This window comes from Schistocerca cancellata, chromosome 6 (genome assembly GCF_023864275.1).
Source record: "Schistocerca cancellata isolate TAMUIC-IGC-003103 chromosome 6, iqSchCanc2.1, whole genome shotgun sequence".
NCBI lineage: Eukaryota > Metazoa > Arthropoda > Insecta > Orthoptera > Acrididae > Schistocerca > Schistocerca cancellata.
In genome coordinates, this window is record NC_064631.1 from 206,556,660 (window position 1) to 206,576,887 (window position 20,228).

Sequence of the window (20,228 nt, forward strand, 5' to 3'; positions counted from 1 at the left end):
CTGCTTGTGCTCGAAGTTTCGGCCGGCAGTTTTTTTCACTAATCAAGGCGCTACCCCTGGACCACGGGTGCGGATTGCTGTAGAAACCCGTATTTTAATGGCTCTTTGTGTTCCAGTCTATTCGCGTTGGTTTGTGATTTACCCAGTTTCTTCTGGAACAAAAATAATGTGTTACCTGATCCAGTTGTCCCATTTAGTATTAATTAGGTTACTCTACATACTGATGGCTCGAACGCTGCAACCATAAACTAGTGGTCGAGTCCGCCTGGTAGTTTCAAGTATTACATTTTGTCGATTATTACGCACAACAGTCGGTATAGCCATGTAATCCACGTGCCTCACTTGAATATTTTATCATCTCGCAGTATCGGGTATGATAATTTAGCAATAGTCGGTCATTTGAAAATTCGTAGTGAATTCTGTAAGTTAATGTCTGTTCTCCCAGAACGGTGACTTCCGGTAACTTGCTGGAATAGCACATTCATACAATACAGGAAAGGTCTTACCTTCTACTTATTTAAATCGTCAGTGTTTTAAGAGATTTGATGCAGCCCGGCAAGACTACCTCCCTTGAGCGAGCTTCTTCCTTTTACTGTAGCACTCGTCCCTGTGTCCTCAATTACATCAAGTGATGCGGATGTCTTAAGACATATCCCAGCACCCTGTCCTTTCTTCTTGTCAATATTTCTCACATTCTCCTCTTCTCAATATTTCTGCGGAGAACCTCCTCATTTCTTGTCTTACCAGACCATCTAATTTTAAATATTCATCATAGCACAACACAAGGGTTTCAATTCAACTCCTCTCTGTTTTTTCCACAATTCATGACCAACTTCCACTCAATTCTGAACTCAAAATGTACGTTTTCAGACGTTTCTCTCTCATATTACGGCCGGTGGCTGAACCAATAGAATTATTGGGTCACAAGTGCCTTCCGCACCTGTGCTAGTCTTTCTTTTATAATCTCTTAGTCCCTTCTGATATTTATTATTTTGTTCACTTAATACGAGGCGATATGTTGTATTCATTGATATCTTTATTATGTCCACAATGGGTGACAGGAATTGTTTTGTTTTGACAAAGCTGTTAGCTGATTTATCACATCTGAAGATGGTAGTCATGTTGGAAAACAGTTCTTTCTAAGCGACACTGGATGTAACAAATTTGTGTTTTTCGCATTATTTGGCTTTGAAGACCGCAGAAATCAGTCACTTCGTCTCCTTCGTGGTCCTCAGTTTCGATGTTAGGTTTATCGCTAATCATCTTTCTTCGGTTTATTCTCAGTCCATATGTGTGGCCGTTAGACTGTTCATTCCATGCGACGAGTCCCGCAACTCTCTCTCAGTTTCTATGAGGATAGTGAAAGCTGTCTGTCCACCCAGCAATTTAATTTCTTCCTTTTATACTTTCCTTAGGGAGATCGTGACAGTTAGCTCTGCAGTACTTTTCACGTATCTCCTATACTTTTCTTCGACTTATTGATATAAGGTCTTTGAGCAACCTTTTCGGGTGGCCTCTGAGGCGACTTCGCTCTTTCAGTTTGTCTTTCAACCAATGGGAAGCCTCTGCGGTTTAGAAGCCACGAGGTAGTGTTAATTTCAAATAGTAGTAGCCATTCTAGTTCCTGATACCATATTGGCAGGTGTCCTCTTCTGTGTTCCGACATTGGAGGATGACTGATTTAGTCTGAAGACGATCTGCACTGGTGTGGAAATGCTACAATGATTAAAGAATGCAAAAAGATCATTTACCGTGGAAAAGGTAAGGGAAAGCGATTAGGTTATTTGTGGGACATCAGGATACATTTCTGCAGCATTTGGTCGCGATTACTCGTTGTATACGCACGCGACCATATTTATCTACATGGGAAAGTGAAAACTGTTAGATTGGACAAACTTTATTAAATGGTAGCTGAATATAGTTACGAACACTATCTTTTTAAACTCTCGTGCGGTAGATCCAAAGTTATTATCCTCTCCTAAATTCTAAAAGAGTTACTGATTTGTTTAAATTCGAGTACTGAAAAGGTAGTACTCCCGATTACTTACTGTGAAACTGAATTTTATATCAGCTGCTTTGAAGATTGATGTGGCCCTGTAAATTAGTTTCTTTCGTTAGATAACAGTATGTACACCTTACAATCAGCTACTTTCTGCGTTATTTCTGTCCTAATGGAGTCTTTGCTACTTACGTATGAAAGTGCCAAGTCGCTTGGCCGCCATCTTGCTCTCTATGGTAGATTCGACTTTCGGTCCACGAATATTCTAATATACCGTATCAGAAATCACTTATTGAGCTGCAGTAACAATAGCAGTAGTAAACATCTTCTCTTTACTTCCTATCGGGTTACAGAAGCAGGAAAGATATGATGACGAAAGCTGATTCGATTGTCGCTGCTTGCTATATTTGCTGCGTGGTGATTTCGCTTATTATTGTTGTATTACGCGGCAAAGATATCTATTAATTAGATGTTGATTCTGATGTCTTACTGCTTTCAATTTAAATTCATTGATTATAAAACAGGGTAAATATCCTCGCTATAACCATAAAGATAATACTTGTTCATAGTTTATAATCACTTCCTTGAAGAATCACTACTGACTGCTTATTATTCAATTTATAGCTATACAAGCCCATTTCTAGCTGCCCAGGGATCTGAAAAGTTTGTGTGACTATTTCTATTACACATTAAGGATCAGAATGCATTTCTAAATTGTTTTCTAGGACATGAGAATTAGACTCATTGCGTAGCTTAAAGGTTCAGTGCCTAACTATCACTACTTATTGGAACAGATAACTGGTTTTATTTCCGTCATTACTTCTTCGACGTATAGATTAAATTCTAGGGGCGAAAGACTAAATCTCTGCTTCAATCCCTTTGTAATCAGAGCACTTCTATCTTGTTTGAATTATATTGCCGCCATTTGGATGTAGACATTATTTGCACTACACTGTTCCAACTTCAGTTTACATCCTAGCATTTCCACATAGCCAGTGGAGCTGTGGACGCTAGAAAATAGAGTGCCAAGTGATTAAATCGGATCATTTCCGACATATTCTTCTGTTTCAGTTCCTTAAAGGGATGACAGCAGTGGAGGCAGCCCCGAACATTTGGGCCCTGCACACAGCACCGCAAGAAAATTGTTTTCTCGTTTTAAGGAAGATCGTTTTGACCAAAAAGACTCTACGTTCTGGAAGACCTTCGGCATTGGATGAAGATTATTTAAACGCATTAATTCACAATGTTCCACGTCAGTGTACTCGAGAAGTAGCAGATTTGTTGAACTACGTTAATTTCACCATCGTGCGACATTTGAATGCTGTGGGGAAAGTTCAAAAATCGTGTGTATGGGTACCACATGCTATAAGCCAAATTCACAAAAATCAGCTGGTGGCCATTTGAGCGCCTTTAGTTGACCGTCATCAGTTAGCTCTCATCCTGTACCGTTACTGGTGACGAGAAATGGTTACTTTATGCTAATAGAAGAAGAAGAAAGGGATGGCTGAGCCCAAAGAAAGCACCTGCTTCCCATACAAAGACCTGCGTGGATCCACAACGTAATGTTGTGCATCAGTTGGAGCAGTGACGGTGTGATGTACAACGAATAGCCTCCCCGAGGTGCTACCATCACTGCTGATATATATTGTCAAAAACTCAGACGTGTTGCAGACAAAGTCCCAGAACGACGACCAGGAAGACTACTTGAAGTGATGCAACTCGCGTGGTCTACTAGGCTAACAGGACGTGCTTTGGGAAATCATTCCCAATCCACCGTATTCACTTGATCTTGCCTCCCCAGATTGTCACCTTTTCCGCTCTCTGCTGAAAAATCTTAAAGGAACTTTCTTCCCGGATGAAAATGTACTCCCAACATGGCTAGACGATTTCTTCGGCTCAAAACAACTTGATTTCTGGAGTCGTGGAATCGGAAACTTACCCCGGCGTTGTCATGTTTTTGTAAATAGTGTAGGAGCATATATTACTGTTGATTAAAGTCTCTGTTGTGTGTATCTGCCGTAATATATCACCTGGCTTTCCCTACAGCTTGCAATTAGGTTCCAGAATTCCGACCATTTTGCATCACTTTACTTTGCCGAACACTTTTTCTACGTCGACGGATTCACTGTAGAGATAGTCGTCTTTATTCATGTAGCTCGAATATGTGTACCTGTAACATCGAACCCATCGCTCCTCCCTTCTCTCCAACCCCTTCCTCCTTCCCTACCCCCCCCCCCCCCCCACGCGAAAAGACGAGCACAGTTGGTGCAACGTTACTATGCTGATAGGTGCAGAGCGCACTTGCACTCTCTCTGATATTTGTTTTGTTTTTTTCCATCCGAATCTCAAATTTCAGGTGTGTTGCAAATTGGCAATTATTTAGTGGGCTCGTATTGGAGCCGTAAATATGGGTGATATTAAATCGCGCAGGCACATTTTCCAGGGACCTCGGCCCCGCCTGGGGCGGGCAATGGCGGCGCGTGGCTGATGGATTGTCTGTGCTAATCTCGCTGTGACGAGCCAGCGCCCTTTTATTACTTATGTCGCGACGCCCGATACGCCATACAAACACGCAATTTGTCCGCTGCCGTAACTCTCCGGATATCTTCATTTGAAAGCCGTCGCGCAGTTTCGTTTTTCAAAGTTTAGAAGAAATATGCGCTACTCTGCAACTATATAACACAGAGGTCTGTTCGTCTGACACAAGTCTATGTGCGACACAATCGGTGTCCATCTGCCACGGGACAGCAACAGTTTTTTCCCTTCACTATGAAATAGTGTAGCATGCTGATAGTACTCTATATGGTAGATTCCAAGTTAATGTATGAAAAGCTGTATCGCTGTTAGAAGCTGTGTTAGATCGATCCAGCACCACTATCGATCGTCTGCCTACACCGGACTTTACAATACAGCAAACGAGAAGATAACAGGGGCACTAGAAATGATGTCCACTGTACCAAAAGTGCAAACATTTTATTTTACGGGTAATTAACAATCTCGCGATGGTTAGATAATAACAGCAGTTCGTGTCAAGCTAATTTCCTCATTCTGATTTTGATTCAGCTGCATATGACTGCTACATTGAGTGTGACTCAGAAGGCTATTTAATAGACGTAGAACAATTAGGAAAGGTCGAAATTCAGTTTCTTTTTCTTTTTTAATTTGTAGAAAGGACGTTCAAAAAGTTTTGCACAGTCGTCTCTATTTTTTTTTTTTTTTTTTTTTTTTTTTTTGCAGGAGGAGAATGAAATTTTTTGTGAACATACTTGCAACATTTAGCTATACATTGAGCCTATTCGGTGTAGCCTCCATCAGCCGTGAAGAATCTGGCCCAAAGTTCTTTCCATGATGTAAAATTCTGGAGGTTGACTATTACACCACCGCTTGACACAGGAAATAAGGTCTTTCCCACTATCAAATGTTTTAACGCACAGGTGTGCCTTCTGTCGACCAAAGAGGTAAAAATCACTCGGAGCCAAGTCCGGATTGCAGGGAAGATGAGGAAAAATTTCCCAACCCATTTTTCTGATTTTCTCCTGCGTCGTAAGGGCTGTGTGGGTTGGTTTGGAATTGTCATGCTATAGTCTGATGAACTGACCCTGAAGCTGTGGTCTGTTGGTCTTGATGGCTCGTCGCAGCTTGTCCAATGACAAACAGCAACGTTTCCGGTTAATTGTGGAGCAAGGTTCCAAAAAGTGAATGATCCCAGAAGAAGGAGGCCATCACCTTTCGGCCTGCTGTTCGTGGAAGTCTAGGTTTCTTCTTCCGAGGGGAGCCCGGATGGCGCCACTCCATGGATTAGGTTTTGCTCTCAGGTTCGGACGAAATTTATTATGTTTCATCCTGGGTAACGACGCCGTCGGAACACTGTTTCCACTCTTCAGTAAAGGTCTTCATGAGATCCTCGCATACATTCTTCCCCATCGTTTCCATTTCTCTTGTCAGTAACCTAGGCACCCAACGTGCACAGATTTTGCTGTACCCTAGCGACTGTACCAGTAATACGACACTACCCAATGACAAACGAGTCATTTCAGCAAGCTGTCGTGTCGTCACACATCAGTCATTTTGGATGATTTGATCAACGGTATTCGTATTCACATCACTCACTGCCGTCGATGGTCTACCGCATCGTGGATTGTCCCGTAGAGAGAAATCACCTTCTTTAAACCTATGCAACCACCGCTACGATCCACTGTGTCCTCCCCATAAACAGGGAGTACCTTCTTGTGAATCGATGTGCCGGTCTTGAAGAGGAGCTCCATCAATGACCGTTGTCGCAACCTGACATCTTCTTCACTGACCATTATGGCTGACCTGTAAATAAAAGTAATTCTTTTATATTCCAACTTATAGCTAAATGTTCCAAGTATGTTCACAAAAAAATTCATTCACCTCCAGCAAAAAATTAAAAAGTTAGAGACGACAGTGTAAAACATTTTGAACGCCCTTTGTACTCGTATATCTACAATAGCAGTTTACTGACATTTGTTAGACGGACAGTCTGATTATCATGACCCAACATTGGAAGTATAACTGGGATGAAACAAATGTCATTTAACTAGATCGACCACGCTGATAGCAAAAACGGCAATGAAAAACTCGAATTAGCTCTCGTTCCGATTTAAAGGGAGTGATTTTATTATTACTATATTTTATTAGCATTCACTGTCAATCGCTTCCCACATAGGCTTCAAAATCACGCTGATGGTAGGCGGATGAATTTTCAATCAACAACAGCTGTGTGCATTTTGTTGCTACTTTTACCTCGGGCCCGCAGCAACAAGGGAAGGGGAAAAGGAAGGGAGGAGAGGAGCAAGTTTCGCTTAAGCGTAGTTTCAGTCTCTTCCAGCAGTCTTCTGTTGGTACGCTCGAAGAATGTGTTACTAAAGTGTAGTTAGCGCATGTCGTAATCGTAATTCCTGTGATCGAATATGCCTCGTAAATGCTGAACAGTGCTGACAATTTCTGCTACGTTTACGAATAGGCTATTTTGAAATCGCAAAGGAGGCCAGTAACACCATATATCAGGAACGCATGCTGGCTGTACATCATTTTCTGTGAAATCGGGGACCAGAACAGGCCCTCAGCTCCTAGTGTATGGAGAATATCTCGTGTCTCGAGTCTTCATTCGTGGCTGAATTTAAAAAGATGTTCTATGGGCTTTGCTATACCAATGAGCTGGGGAGAACCATCAAACCAAGCGAAGTAATGTTACTTTTGTATGACCCCTCCGTTAACATTTGGTATTTTCAAGGACAAAAAGTCTTCCTAAACATAACTTACCGTCAGCCATGCGACATGTATATCAGGAGACGGACTGCCTATTCCTGCACCTCCTGATTTTGACAGTGACGAGAGCGATGGTGAAACTAGTGTTGCACTATCAACTTCAAAACCCAGTTCTTCGAAAGATCGTGATGTTGCGTGTAACCATGAGTGTACGGAGATTACAAAAATAGCACAATGTGAACATGACCTCGTGAGAATTGTGGAATTGTCTTGAGAAGACGGTAAATGTAGCTGCGTTTCGTAACCGCCACATCACATTCCTTCCATTTCTCGAACCTGAAAAGAAAATGGTATTTAGTAGTTATGTACAGGGACTAATTACATCTGTGGTCATTGTCTATAAAAGAGATCAGTGGAGGTTGTTCATCGACTCTTCCAAAGTAATTCTTAAGTGCGTGCTTATGCATAAACACGCACCTATTCCTATTCGGTATGCACCCTGCATGAAAGAAACATATAATAAGACGAACTTGTTATTGCATATAATAACAAGAAATTGCTACTACTATTGAACTACGACCGGTTTAAAAGGAAGAAAACCGGGGATGCATATTACTTGGGCTATAACACGCACACATCAAATTCTGTTGCTTATTGTGCCCCGGAGATCCCCGAGGCGAAGTACTTCAGTATAAAAATAAGGTTTGATCTGAAGGCTATCACTTGAACCAGAACCACACAACGTTATCCACGAACAAATGTCGAATCCAAAAACATAATTCTCACTGCTCTTCATATGAAATTGGGACCAGTGAAAAACTTCGTCAAGGCCGTTTACCAACCTGGGGAAACATTTCTCTATTTTCGCGACAAATTTCCACCTCTTAGTGAGGCTAAAAAAAGGGGGGGGGGTATTTTCGTAGGTACCCAGAAACGCAGACTATTCAAAGCACCATCCTGACAGGTGATGAAAAGTCAACTTGTGACAAATTTTTTCAAGTGTCAGCCAACTTTCTAGGAAATAAAAGGACAAAAAAGCTATTAGGATCATAAGGCAAATCTTCTGCAATCCTACAGCAAATGGGATGGAACATTTCCTTCAAGTTACATTTCCTACGTTCCCTCTAGGACTTATTTCCTGGTAACTGTGGTGCTCTGACCAACAAGCACGTAGAGCGCTTCCACCGACAAATTTCGGACATGGAAATCAAATGCTAGGGAAGTGTAGTGCACCCGTTTCAGCCGATTATTACGGGAGACTAATCAGGGAATCACCAGCACAAAACTAAAATAGTCAGGCAAATCGGATGCATCTTCAGTAACCTTCCTCCAAGCAATAACACCAAGGTAATTACATGCATAAGCATATATGGGCAATACACAAGGTTATAATAACTTCAATACTAGAGTTAATCTTGCTCCTTCATTGAGAGTTTCGTTATCAGCACTCCCGAAAACTTCAGGATTAGCTCTCTTCATACCACTTACAAAAAAAGTAAAATTTTGTTGGGCAGTGTTATCACTATGATCCTGGGGGGGGGGGGGGGAAGTCCCGCACAGAGTAGAACAGAACATTCTATAAAGGCTTTACTTGTCTCAAAGTATTTGTCTAAAAAAAGTCGTAAGGCCTTGTTTCAGTGTATTTTACACATAGGTTTTCATACAAGTTTAAGACGTTTGAGTAGGTATTAAAAGTATTAAGTCAAGAATTTAGGTTGTTTCCACTACTCACATAATTATTAGTACCTTATCTACTCGAGGAATTAAAGGTTTTAAATTCTATCTTTTATTTCTTTTCAAAATGTGTAAAGACCCTATCGCGTATATTGCATGGGGGCTTAATTAAATATGATTGAAAATATTTTTTAGTAGCTGTATGTCCGATTACGCAGTCTCGTAAACGGCTGGCCCTGACTAGTATTAGTACGCAATCTGACTGCATAGAACAACAACAAAGAATGAAATGAAAATTTCAGTTAATACAATTAATTAATTAAGTCCCCAGCAACTATAAAACCTACGAAACCAACAAAGCACAAATGTAGCTGTTCTGTATGTGGTAGTATGACTCAACGCACATCTGGCACGGTTCTTCTTCAACAAGACAAGAATTTTTAAATACCAATTATACTGACGTGATAAAAGAAAATTAGAAATACTATAATTGTGCAAGAAAACCAAAATTACACTCTAATACAAGAACACAAGCCAGATGCTTTGTTGGCTGAACCTGTAATGACACATTATTCAGGACACTGAAAGAATAAAAGAACATAGTGTTGTATTACCTTCATATATATTGACAAAAAGCACTCAGATCATTACAATATCTTCATTGGAATAACATCTGCTATCTCTCCCATCAAATAACTGCATAAACATGGAACAACACTCTCCACTACCACATCTCACTCCAACTTCACGACAAGCAGTGCCCACCACAACTTCTCGGCTAGAACTGCTTGCCGCTACGTCTCAATAATCACTGCCAGTGGAGGCGGCGGAACAATACTCTCTGGCGCGATCTCTGGCGCTGTGGCTCAGTGTAGCCACCTTTCATATGCCCCTCCTCCAGGGGCTAGAATTTGATGGTATTTTTGCCAGCATTGGTGGTGAAAATACCACCAAATTCATAAAAAAAATACAGACAAAAATAAAAGATAATATTAATATGTAAATATCATATAACTAGATAAAATTTTGGCTTTGCACTGACCTTACAATAGCCTAATATATAAAATACAGTAAGGAATACAAATTTTTTCATACCTATGACTTTACATAATAGTTTACACAAATATCATGTGGTTAAACAGTTCAATCAATAGTGTCAGCAATGACGAATATGTACAGGTAAGAGTCTCATAACTTTTCACAAACAGTAATACACAAAAAATTAGTTTATACAAATATTCACATAAATCCTTTCCATAGTTCAAGAAACAAGTAGTTGACAGTTCCAGCAATAGCACCAAGCAATGTTGAATAGGTGCTACAGCAACAAGTGACTTCATCTCAGTAGAAGCAGTCCATCAGTGGCACCCAGCAATGTCGAGTAGGTGCAGACACCATCAGGTGACATCATTTCAGTAGAAGCAGTCCATCAGTGGCACCCAGCATTGTGGAGTAGGTGCAGACAGCATCAGGTGACATCATTTCAGTAGAAGCAGTCCATCAGTGGCACCCAGCATTGTGGAACAGGTGCAGACAGCATCAGGTGACATCATTTCAGTAGAAGCAGTCCATCAGTGGCACCCAGCAATGTCGAGTAGGTGCAGACAGCAAGAAGTAACATCATTTCAATAGAAACAGTTCCAACAGTTCCACCCAGCATTGTGGAGTAGGTGCAGACTCCAACAGGTGACATCATTTCAGTAGAAGCAGTCCATCAGTGGCACCCAGCAATGTTGAGTAGGTGCAGACACCATCAGGTGACATCATTTCAGTAGAAGCAGTCGATCAGTGGCACCCAGCATTGTGGAACAGGTACAGACAGCATCAGGTGACATCATTTCAGCAGAAGCAGTTCATCAGTGGCACCCAGCAATGTTGAGTAGGTGCAGACACCGACAAATGACATCATTTCCATAGAAGTAGCTCCATCTGTGCACCCAGTATTGTTGAGTAGGTGCAGAGAGCAACAAGTGACATCATTTCAATAAAAGCAGTTCCATCAGTTGCACCCAGGAATGATGAGCAGGTGCAGAGAGCAGTCCATCATATTCACTATCACTGATCACACTGTTCATCACAGTTTATAAGCAGAAATTAAACATGTCCTATTGGCACCAATCATGTAGAAAAAGTACAAGTAACAGTCCATAATATTCACTATCACTGATCACACAGTTCATCAGCAGAAATTAAACATTTCTAAGTGTCACACATCATGTTGAAAAGTGCAGGTAACAGTTCATAATATTCACCATCACTACTCTGACAGTTCACGCATGAACAATAGTTTGAATACACATACAAATGCTTTTACACTGAACATACAAATCATAACAAACACACAAATGATGTCAGATAATTGTCATATTAACTATTACAAGTACACAAACATCAGTAAACCTATAATAGTTATGGGTGTCAGTGCAAGCCACTACAAACAAATAAAATAATATTTAGAAGATAGGTGGGTAGGATTAGGAAAGGAAAACACACAAAACACACTCACTCATCTTTCATCCACATTAAGTACTACTGTGTAATTGAATAGTGTTACTGTGTAAATGCAATTCTGTCAAAGGTTTGATGTTAATCATGTGTATCAAGTGGTAGTGGCAACAATGTATAACAGTCATTAATAGTTATGTGAACGTCATAGTCATCATGTCAAGACCAATGTTTGCCAAGCCAAATAAAAATGTACGGTTGCTGAACAACTGTCAGTGTGCCAAGATATGCAAATACTTCCTCTCTTCAAAAAAAATATGTACTGCTTAGTGATTTAACAAAGTGTGTGTAGACAATCTTCCTTCTGCTTTAGTGTTCTAGTCTGCTATCTTCATCCTCCTTGTTCCATATAGACCAACAAAAAAAATATGCACCTCACTCACTTTACCTCTTATCCACCAAAACTCCAACAATCATCAACTTCACACAATCTCAATACCTCAATAATATCTCTTCAATACGTCGATACATATAAACCTTATCGCCAATATCATTTCACTTCCATAACAACTCTTTCCTCTAGTCAGTCTCCTCAAACAAGTATGGATAAAATCCTAATGCAAACCTCATCATCCCATACAATCCGAAGACACACTGTCAACACACAACCTCTGTGTAATCCATCTGAGCCAAAATCTTCTACTCATTATGAATTATAAACAAAGAAATGCATACATGACCTCTAACAGACTTAGTTCGAATAACTCTCAGTAATTAAGTACGATTACGGAGTGTGAATGATCATAATATTTCACAGTGTGTACACCACTTCAAGAATTATGGCAAACATAAGCAAACATGTGGAGTATTTCTTGTGTCAAGTGTCACTTCCTATTTCAGTTGCTCACAAAACATGCAGTGTAATAAGTGTCAATGGTCTAAACCTAGTTTTGGTATGTCATGTCGTTAGCTTCCTTCCTATTAGCATAAATTTATACAGCTTCCATAAAACCTCCAGCTCATGTGACTTCTATGACGTTTCTTGTACTAAAGTCGCTCGTCGAATTACTGCAGTTCATTTTCTTATGTTAAAATATAAAGCACTGAGCGTAAGCAAAACAAGCAATAGTGAGTAAATATACCAGTAGTGAACAGAATGTCAACAAGTGGATGCAGCACAATTCTTACGACGAGGCTCTGCCAAGCTAACAATCTGTAATTAATACAATAGTGTGACCTAAACTCTATGTTTATACACAGTATATCAGCATTTCTATATACTAAATTAAAGAGTAGTTGTGATGACAAACAGAAGTGTATAAATATGCAATCCATACGCATAGCAGTAAACATATATCTTACGTAATAAACAGGTCATTAGCATCATATCAGCATAAGCAAATAAATGTTCATATGTAATCTTAATAAGTAAACATGAAGGCGCAAGCAGATAAATCACAAACTTACATACATAACCACAGTCAGCACAATTAATCAGGTGACAATTATAATTTAAATAAATAAGCACAGCAGGCACATAATTAAAAAATATGACATCAGTGAAAAAGCATAGCAGCCAAGTGATGCATAATATACACAAGTTACAACTCAGTTCATTAATAATCATTGTCAAAATCAGTTAACGTACGCAATCACGTCGCTTCACAAGTAAATTCATAGAACATGAAATTTAGCACAAAGTATGAATCACGTAATCGCGAGCAGCAAATTACGTCTAAAATACGTACCTAAGTGGAAATATGTTACCTGAAAAATAAACTCAATTAATAATTACCTTTTTAGTTTATTACTTTCTTCTTCGAAATGACATTTTTCCTGAAATTTTCTCGATAGCAAGTCGTCTTAACGTCCGACACGCACAGAATTTACCTGAAGTCCTTAAATATTATATAGAACCGTATCCTGAAAAATACTGAATGTTAATAACATAATTCATCAAGTCACTATAGCTTTATACTGAATTTAATCGGAGAAATTAAACTGTGTATTTATTTACGGCTGTCAGTGCATTCGCACTGAGCGCTCTATCAGCTGTAGGCGCGTGACGTGGGAAGTAATTGTTTGCGGTCAACGACTGCCTTGTGCGGCGCACAGACTTGACTGTTGCTTTGAGTATGTGCCGCCTCCAAAACACAGCGCGGTATCCTTGTATTCTCTGCATGTTTACATGTAGCTGTTAGTTTCTCAAAGGTATGTCATTCCACAAAAATTTTTACGTTATCCTGAAAAATACTGAATGTTAATAACATAATTCATCAAGTCACTATAGCTTTATACTGAATTTAATCGGAGAAATTAAACACTGTGTAATTGTTTACGGCTGTCAGTGCATTCGCACTGAGCGCTCGATCAGCTGTAGGTGCGTGACGTAGGAAGCAATTGTTTGCGGTCAACGACTGCCCTGTGCGGCGCGCAGACTTGACTGTTGCTTTGAGTATATGCCGCCGCCAAAACACAGCGCGGTATCCTTGTACTCTCCGCATGTTTACATGTAGCTGTTAGTTTCTCACAAGTATGTCATACCACAAAAATTTTAACGTTTGATTTATGATGCATTCCCTTAGAGCGTCGAGATTTAAGAGTTTCTACTTCGACTGTGTTATCATGAATAATTTTGCGAATTCTATATGGACTGTAATAAAGCAGAAAAAATTTGCGACACAAGCCCTTTCCTTTGTGAGACAAACGATGAGACTTAATTAACACCTTTTGACCAACTGACAAGATTTTTGAACGACCAGGACGCTTAGCTGATTCCTCTCTTCTAGCAGCCGCAGATGCAATATTTTGCAGAGCCATGTTCACAACTTCAGAATGACGCAGTTTCCGTGAAGGCGGAAAAGGAACGATTTCAGATATGCGATTTGTCGGTTCTTTGTTTTTTAATATCAGTATAGGTGGTAAAGAAGTTGAATCATTAGGGAGTTCATTCAGAATGTTTTGAAAAATATGAAGATACTGATCCCATGTTCTGTGATTCTGATGACAAGAAAGACGACACAATTTATTGATTTCCTTCATCCATCTCTCTGAAGCGTTAGATTGGGGGTGAAAAAGTGAAATGAAAGTTGGTTTAATTTTACGACGCTGTAGAGTACGAAGCCAAATTTTAGAGCGAAACTGTGATCCATTATCTGATATAACCTTATCAACATGACCCACTTCTTTAAGAAAATGTTTGATGAAGGCATTAGATACTGAACGAGCTGTTGCTTTGCGTAAAGGTGTAAAACACACATATTTTGATGTCAATTCCACTGCTATGAAAATGTAAGCAAAACCATTAGTAGATCGAACCACTGGACCGATCAAATCGACTGCAGCCATGTCCTTTAATTTCGCTGGAATGATAGGAAACAATGGTGCTCTGTGAGAAATTGTTGGCGGCTTAGCCTTTTGACATAATTTGCATTTGGCAAGAACAAATCGAATACGTTTTTCCATATTATTGAACTAGCAATTTTCTCGTAATTTATGAAAGCATTTTCTGGGACCAAAGTGTGCATAACTGAAATGCGTATACCAAATCAGCTTATTAACCCACTCATCAGGAATACAAACTAACCAAACAGAGTTGTCGAACAATTTTCGTTTAAAAAGAATGTCATTGCGAACTAAATAATGCTGTCTAATCGCTACGCTTTCCTTTCTCCTCCACTTCTCCTTAATGTCCTTCCAGATTGGATCCTTATTTTACTCCTTAGCGATGTCCTGGAGCGAAGACGAAATAAAGTTCTCAAACGCAACACCTTGAATATACATCAAACAATAATTGTTTTCCTTGCAGTCCTCTTCAGAACTTTGTTTCAAACCCATAGGTGCACGTGATAAAGCATCAGCAACAATATTTGAAGAACCCTGTATGTAAACAATACTAAAGTCAAATTCCTGTAGGTACAACGCCCATCGTGTCAATCTGCCATGAGTTAATTTTGTCGACATAAGAAATTCCAGAGCTCGATGATCGGTATAAACCTTAGTATGTCTGCCAAACAAAAATGTGCGAAATTTTGTAAAAGCCCAAACAACCGCCAAAGCTTCAAGTTCCGTTATCGAATAATTCTTTTCTGATTTAGAGAGAACACGACTTCCAAATGCAATAGTTTTCTGGACTACAACGCCGTCTTCTTCTATCTCTTGAAATAAATGTGCACCTAGGCCTTTGTATGATGAGTCCGTCGCCAAACAAAAATCTTTAGATAAATCCGGATGTGAAAGAAGTGGGGCAGCAAATAAGGCATCACGAAGTTGTTCAAATTCTGACTGAGCTTCCACATCCCAACACCAATTAGATTTCTTTCCGGATAGTTCACATAAACGAGGTGTGGCCAAATTGTCCAATCTAACAAAGCGTCTAAGAAAATTACAGACACCAAGGAAACTACGAACATCACGTTTTGTGGTAGGAACAGCATAATTACGAATAGCGTCTAATTTTTCTGGATCAGGAAGAATACCTTCTGTAGAAATAATGTGACCGAGAAATTTCACCTGAGAACGACCAAATTCAGATTTTTCCAAGTTCACTGTAATGCCAACTCTTGCAAAGATACGTAATAATGAATCCAAAATATTGTTGTGCTCACTCGAAGAATGTTTAGCAATAAGAATATCGTCAACATATGAAGTAATATTGTCACAAAGATAAACAGGTAAAATTTCATTTAAGCTACGAATGAATGCTGCTGAAGATACAGTAAGTCCAAACGGTAATTTCCGAAACTGGTAACAGTTACCAAAGGCTAAAAAGGCAGTATATTTTCTACAATCAGGGTGGAGTTCTATTTGCCAAAAACTTGCGCGCATATCAGTGGTGGATAAAACTTTAATTCCATGAAAATGTTGAAGAAGTTATCTAAATTTTGTGGGCGGTCAGTTTCAGGAATGATGATATTATTTATCTGTCTGGAATCCAGAAGCAAACGAATTGACCCATCCTTTTTAAGAACAACGTGTAATGGGCTAGTATAAGGACTGACTGCAGGCTCAATAATGCCCTGATCTAACATGTACTGAAGTTCATTCTTAACCTTGTCTCTGTAAGCCAAAGGAATAGCGTACGTTTTCCCCCGAAATGGTGTGTGTTCTTTTACTTTAAATAAATATTGTAAGCCTTGTATAGTTCCTGTGTGATGACTAAATACTGTAGCATGTGAAGTCAAAATGTGGTGCAGCTCTTCTCTTGCAACGTCATCTGGCACTTCAGCTTTCTTAACCTTTTCATTAATTAATTCTTCGCTATTAATTATATCATCCATCGCGTCGCTGTATCTATTGTCATTGTCATGAATAAACACACCGTCGTCATAATGCTCAACGAAAACATCAGAAGTAAGAAACCTTAAACATTTTGTATCTGACTCAGATCTTGTTAAACACTCGAAAAATTTCAAACATTTCGGCATTCCGGCAACAGTCAAATTCACACTTCCTTGTTTAAAGTTCAAAATTGCCTTATGTGCGTTAAGAAACTCCATACCTAATATAATTTGTGTACTGAGTAATGGAACAATAATAAAATTAGCAGAAAATTCGTATCCTTGACAATTGAAATTTAGGTTGGTCTGTTGTTTAACTTCTACACCTTTTCCAGAAATTGCTCCTCGAATTGTAGTTTTAGAAATAGGTAACACAGGACAGGCAATAGTCCTTTCACATATACGAAAAACTGATTCACTAATGACGTTCAATGGGCTCCCAGAATCTAAAACTGCAGTGAACTTATTCTTACCCACACATACTTCAATAACAGGATGTAAAAATGCGTCTACATTATTTTCCTTTTCGTCTAACAAAATGTCTCTCATGTCTTCCAGGCGTACGTAGTGTAAAGCCGTAGTGTCATTACTTTCTGAACCGTCTATATTGCTGCCAGAAGCCGAAGCTGATAGTCATTGTCGATTGTTTGCGTCACGTCTTTGATTATTCGCGTCATTTCGCGGATCCATTTCTACGATTCGCACTTGTCTCTCTGAAGTTCTGTCACTTGGAGGATGCCAATTAGGTCCCTCCTGTCTGTTAGATACAAATTCTTGGTTGTGTCTGTTATTAAAATTTCTGTTTTCCTGTCTGTCTGCATAGCTACTTCTTGAGTAATTTCGACTGTCACTTCTGAAATTATTGTTGTATCTACTACCCTGATTATTTCTGTAGTAAGAATTTCTATTACTGTTTGAATAATTTCTGTCTTGATAATACCGATTACTGTTTCCGTATGATTGATCATTCCGCTACGAATTACCGTTATTATAATTGTCTGTGTAATTTCTGTTAGAACGTCTGTTATTGTCATAGGGCTGGTATCTATTGTCCTGTCTGTTACGTCTGTCATTCTCAACATTACCCATATAACGCCCGTTCCGATCACTATCCCTTTTCTCTGAAAATCTACTGTAATTACTGTTACTGAAAAAATTACAGGAAGTCCCATCGTCGTTGTCATACTCAAGTTCTTGCAACAAGGTCTTAAAAGTCTCAATGTCGTCTTTACATCTTCCGGCTAAAGCAATTTGTCTTATGGATTGTGGCAGCTTAGTTAAACAAATGCGAATTAATTCAGTAGGGCTGTAAGGGTTGGAAAGGAACTGATTCTTTCGAATCATGTCTTCAAAATATTCCGCTGGCGTGCGGAACTCAGACTGTTTGAAATTACGCTGCATAATAAGACTGTGTTTGACTCTGTCATGCGTGTTTTCGGACCAATATGCCGATAGAAATGCATGATAAAAATCATTCAGATTATTACAATCTCTAATGAGTGCGCGCATCCGCGTCGCCGGTTCGTTTTCTAAATATCCACACATAAATTCCAGTTTGTGACTTAGTGGCCAATTTGGTGGGAGTGCGTACATGAATTGATCTAACCATGAACATGGATGTATGTCATTCTTAGAATTACGAAAGATCTTAAATTTCCGGACAGTCAAAAAGTGTTTATAGTCAAAGTTTTCGCCTCGTGGCGACAAAGACCTACCGCGTCTGTCCCATCCGATTGTCGATTATTGTAAAGTTCGCGCGCCTGGCGCTCTCTTGTTGCATCCCGTAAATGAAACAAATTATTTTCTTCAAACCCTTCTGGTATCTGTGATTCTAAATTTCCTTTGCCGTCTTTTCCTACGATTTCGCCTTCAATTTGTTTGACTTGCTTTCGTAATGCCTCAACTTACCTTTTAACGCGTTCATTAAATTTTCCCTGATTTTCAACATGCTTATTTATGTTCTGGTACTCTTCGGTTTCTGCAAATGGTAATGGAGCTGTATCATCAGAATCTCTGTCCCCATTTAAACTAAGATTTGTCAATTTGTTTGAAATTTCCTCAACTCTTTCCGATAAATCACCTATTTGTTCTTTCTGTTTATTTACGTCTTCCGTAAGTGTCGCGACTCGGGTTTCAGTATTAACACATTTAGTAGTTAACTGTTCATACTGTTGTGTTAGGTTATCTATTCTGTCATTTGGTACGGATTCCTCGACTCTCTCAAATATTTCTTTCTTATCGTGTGCACGTTGTAAATTTAACTCTGAAAATTTTTGTACTATCACGCGATCTCTTTCTTCCTGTTCTCTATCCTGTTCCCTTTGTCTAATCTCTACTGCAATTAATATATTATTATGAGAATTCAAAATCGGTTGTACTTCTTCTCTGATTTCTTTCTTTAATTCATCTTTCATATTTTTGAAACATGTCGCTATTCGTGAGTCTAACCGTGTTTCCATTGTTCCCATCTGTGTTTTTAATTCAGATCGAAACTGCTCCATTGTTCCCCTATCTGTTTTTAATTCAGATCGTAACTGCTCCATTGTTCCCATTTGTGAGTCTAACCTCGATCCCAAATTTAATATTGCACTCATCAACTTCTCCGTGTTAACTTGTTCAAAATTCTTTTTGCCCCTAACATTTCCCGCAAAACCAGTTTCCCTCGTCATAGCTGTAAAGCTATCTGTGTTCGATACTGTTCCAGAATCTTCTGTCGTTAATTTCGGATTCTGTGAATTTTCTGATTGCGAAAAATTTTGAAATGGTTCCGGACTATTTTACCGACTTATTACATTGTTTTCCACTTCATTATCCATCATACTGTTGTCCTGTGTTGGCGAGCTCGCCATGTCAACAATTTCGTTATTCTCACTATTCATCATTTTTGCCTTTTTCATTGATCGCATAATCATTTACAAAATATACAAAACTCGTCACTGTACGAAAATTACACACAATGACTCTTTATCTCCAACAATACCATTTACATGAAATGTTTCCCTCAAACACGATTAACGAACAATTGAAATAATTGCACTAGATTGTCAAACGCGTATACATGACAACAAAATTAAATTATGAAATACCATTAGAAGAATTACAATTACCAAATCTACACATGCAATCTAGACTACAATTACTAAACTACAAATTACTACAACAATACTACTGTCTACTATTTTTACAATCAGAAGAATTCCTAGGGACGATCCGAAGCAGCGGTCGCCACGTGCATGGAGGCTTAATTAAATATGATTGAAAATATTTTTTAGTAGCTGTATGTCCGATTACGCAGTCTCGTAAACGGCTGGCCCTGACTAGTATTAGTACGCAATCTGACTGCATAGAACAACAACAAAGAATGAAATGAAAATTTCAGTTAATACAATTAATTAATTAAGTCCCCAGCAACTATAAAACCTACGAAACCAACAAAGCACAAATGTAACTGTTCTGTATGTGGTAGTATGACTCAACGCACATCTGGCACGGTTCTTCTTCAACAAGACAAGAATTTTTAAATACCAATTATACTGACGTGATAAAAGAAAATTAGAAATACTATAATTGTGCAAGAAAACCAAAATTACACTCTAATA